This window comes from Ananas comosus, unplaced genomic scaffold (assembly GCF_001540865.1).
Source record: "Ananas comosus cultivar F153 unplaced genomic scaffold, ASM154086v1, whole genome shotgun sequence".
In the NCBI taxonomy this organism is placed as follows: domain Eukaryota; kingdom Viridiplantae; phylum Streptophyta; class Magnoliopsida; order Poales; family Bromeliaceae; genus Ananas; species Ananas comosus.
Window position 1 is genome coordinate 1 of NW_017891707.1, and position 4,177 is coordinate 4,177.

Below are 4,177 nucleotides of genomic sequence, written 5' to 3' on the forward strand. Positions count from 1 at the left end.
GGTTAAATCACTTACTGGGTTTTTTTCAAACCCCGCGTTGTATTTAGGATTTTAATGGATGATAAGTGGAGGTACTTCCCGCCTTGGAGATCAATCAGCCAGCAAATGCCAAGTGTTTCGAAGTCGAAGAGCGGGATAACCAGTATTCGCCTCATTGATCCTCTCCTCGGGATGTCGATCCAAATAAATAACTCGGGGCTCGTTGCAAGTCCTAAGGGCTGATAAATGGAATGACGGTGGTGGATATGCATCTTGTCACCCTTGCCGCCTCCTTGAGTAGAATTCTGGTAGGCGTTAATAACATCGGGCTGACGAAGGCCAATGGACTTGTTAGGTCAAACCAAGTCCTGCCCCCAGATGTCAATATCTCTTCGAAAGCATAACAAGCGAGGGTGGTGTGCTTGTCAGGCAATTTGTCATCGCTCACTTGACCCCTCGGTAACTCACCCTTTCGATACTTTAATCTCAGTGGGCGGTGAGGATCTTGTTTTGACCTGTCAAATTTTAGTGTTTTTTCCTCCCTTTTTTAACTAACTTGATGTATCACCGAGGAGGGGGGGAATGTCGACCGATTATTGGTGCTTTACATAAGTCCTGAAAACTTCTTATTGCAAGACCATCGCTAACATACTCTTGAAGGTGTATATAAATATACGGACCATGCCATAATCCGCCAGTTCTGATATTGGTATAACATCGTTGCAAGTCCCATTACTACTCAGAGATAATCTCGTTGCAAAGCCATAAGTTTCAAACCATTGATCATTACTACGATAATATACCGGCATTCGGGCCTATTGACTCTTGTACACGGCGCGTCACACTATAATCTGCGTTTAACGTTGTTGACTTAATCGTGAGGTTCTTTCAACGCAATTAGTGTAATAAATTGCCTAAATGGTTGCAATAACTGTCTAACCAAGTCCAGAAAATTCCCTTCGTGCAAGAATCTTCTTTTGTTTTATATTTGAACGCATTGTTCCTAAAGTACTGAAGCTGCCAAAACAGTGTAATAATTTCTCTGTATTTTGTTTATAATATGAAGTACAAAGTGGCACTCGGTCGGAAATAATACTGTAAAATAATGGGCTAAACAGTGTAATACAGCTAAGCGGTGCAAAATATCTTGAATATACAGATATATTTACTATAAGGCGTAACAATGTAAAGAAAGGGATCTCTTTATTAATATACAAGCAAATTATACATTGTCTTTGACGAAAACGCAACATATAATACACGTTTTGCATACAATACGATGTTCACAACATCAACTGTAACTTTCGCATCAACATTATTAGTGAACAAAATTAGGCCTTCATTTTACAAAAGTACTGAATCATCATCAAAGCTTGCCGCAAATCCACGAGCACATAACATACTTTGAGGTTCCTCTATCGGAAGATGAAATGGCGAAGAGGAGAGGGCTCGCTCGGAGGGGTATGTCGGAGCTTTATTTGCACTAGGGACTTTCGCATTGACGTTTTGGCACTACATTGTTCGTAAAGAGACAGTATAGTCAGGATAAATTTAGAATCTATCGATAAGAATAAAGATTTGGAAGAATTTAAGAACCTGGTATAGGGTGGTACCTCGTCGCAAATAAAGCACAGTACTTCAGATAGTGCGAATCAATCTTAACGCCTTCTTACTGGATGATACACTTACGACCGAGCCTCTTCTTCGTCGACGTCTCCTGCGGGTCTCTCCTCTCGTCTCGTGTACCTCCATCATCGCCGTTTCCTCGTCGCCGGTTGCCCAAGTGCCTGGAGAGTGCTTTTATAGAAAACAAACAGGCATTTGAGGAATAGAGTCGAGGTACTCCTTTACCCTACGTTGCGTAACCATTTAGGTAACCGACTATTAATGCTCGCGAAATATTAGTTTTCATCGTGAACAGAAAGTGGCTAATGCTCACCTGAAGAGCCGTATTACTGTAACATCACTTTAAAATATCAATAAATCATTCAATCGTATAAAAATAGTGCAACAATATGCTGTAATAATAGTGCAACGTTAAGTACAAAATGCAAAAAAAGTGCAATACTGGGGAGATATTAGAGTAACATTCGTCATAACAGTGCAACGCCTTTACGAGTAAAATTCGAAATAGTCGCTTTTACTTTCCCCGAGGCAGCTTCGATATAACCGCCGGTGTCTCCTATCATCACAGAAGAGACGCTATAACGTAGACGCTACGCTACGTACTTTTACAAGTATTAAATGTGCGCGTGTGTTTGCTGGAGCGTATATCCACGCTATTCGCCAGACCGTGTGTTTGCTGTTCCATGAATCCATTGCACTATTATTGTGACATAGTTGCACCCTTATGAACTTAGTTCTACTTTTTTACCCTACGTTGCACTATTATTGTGACATAGTTAAACCCTTATGAAATTAGTTCTATATTTTTCTGTCTGTACTGTCTTTTTCATGGTAGAGCGGAGCTCCAAATTGCCCAAAACAAATGAAACATTCCAGATAGTGCGAATCAACCTTAACGCCTCGTTGCTGGATCGTTCTTTCTGATCGCCTCGTTGCTGGATCGTAACCTCCGATCGACCCTCCTCCTCCTCCTAGCATTCTCCTTGCACTGGAACGACGCTACGGTTGCATGTTAGAAGGTTTGTTCCACCGTTTCTCCCGCTGTAGAGCCTTCGCCTTGCACTATTAACCCTGGAGCGCGGAGGTATAGCGCCGCGGCGGCGGCGGCAATAAAGAGGTGGTGGAGCCTCCTCCTACTTCACACCGCTATATTCGACGTCACCATGTCCTTTCATTTGCACTATTACCTTAAGATTAAATTAAAAATTAACACCAAATCTGTGAAAATTTTGTGCTACATATCATACTGTTACACGCTTTAGCGGAGAATCTTGAACTCATTTGATCTGAGTTGCACTGTATTACTACCGTATTGCACTCTTACAGGTTTCGTTGCACTCGTAGATAAAATTCATTAGACTGTTATTTCCCCGTATTGCACTCTTACGAGCTTCTTTGCACTCTTTTGAAAAATATTTTTCTGTAATTAACACTGCCTTGCACTATTATTCGCGCTTAACTGTGAACTTATTTAACAAGCAAAAGGACGCGTGATCTTTTATAGGAAAACTTTACACAATCGTTTAGCCGTTATGTCGGCCCTCTCGAACTCCGAACCCGCCGGCGACCGTCCAGCCCCGCCGCAGAGCTTCCTGGCCTGCCGACTCTTTTGTCGCACATCGCCGACCGTCCTACCCAGCAGCGACCCTCCTGCGCAGCCGACGCTTCGCCTGCATTTGGAGGGGACGCCGTTCATTTGCACTTTTAAGTTCAGATTATATTAAGAAATGGAGAAAGTAAAATTTTGACTGATTATGGTTTGTTTGCACTGGAACGAGGCTAGGATGCACTGTTATAAAGGTCGGTTGCACCATTTCTCATTTCGTAGACTTCACATTGCACTATTATCCCTGTTGCGGAGCGCGCACTATTTGTCAATAACGTTCGAAAATTTCGTAAAGTCTTAAGCAGAACAGGAAACAGCGGGGCCGGCGAATAGCGGGGGCGGATGTTGTCCGGGTTCCGAGAAATGACTGAGATTGAACGGGTCATTTAATGCACGCCAGAACGTACGGCAGGGTAGTATACGTATGTCAAGAAATATGCGGGAGGCTATTGTATAGGAGGGGCATTTTGGTCAGGCGGCGGAAAAAGCGGACCGAATCTGCAAAAAGGAAAAAGGTGGCCCGGTTTTGCAAAACCCCAAAATAAGTGGATTTTTTATGCAAATTGGCCAAGAAAGAAACCTTCTCAAAGACGGTAATGACGATGCCGAAATGCCATTGACGGCCAATAAAATTGTCGATAGATGAGGATTGCGGCGGTCACGGATGACGGCCACGATGATGGTGATCAGATGCGTGCTTGAACGTGCAAGAGAGGGGGAGGCTGTACGGATGTGAGGAGAAGAGGGAATGAGGGTGGGATTCTGATACGTATAGGAATAGAGAAAGGAATTAGGAATTAGAAATTTAATTACACAATATGCCGCCGAGCCCTTCAACATTTAATATTTACAAAAAGGTCTAAATTTCAAAAGAATAGGGGTCAAAATAAAAGAAATACATGTATGGAGTGTTACACCTGTTGACCATTAGAGGCACCCACTAGACTGTACGAACCAAAGTGTGTA

At 42.8% G+C, this 4,177-nt stretch overlaps 1 long non-coding RNA gene across 1 annotated transcript; it reads right to left on the reverse strand.

Annotated features, from left to right (window-relative positions):
* Positions 1–1,165: 1,165 nt before the first annotated feature.
* LOC109705095 lies at positions 1,166–1,898 on the reverse strand. Its single transcript, XR_002214619.1, has 2 exons — positions 1,593–1,898; positions 1,166–1,491 (listed from the first exon to the last, which is right to left on the reverse strand). It is a non-coding gene; the product is annotated as an uncharacterized LOC109705095 (long non-coding RNA).
* Between the last annotated feature and the right edge of the window lie 2,279 nt (positions 1,899–4,177).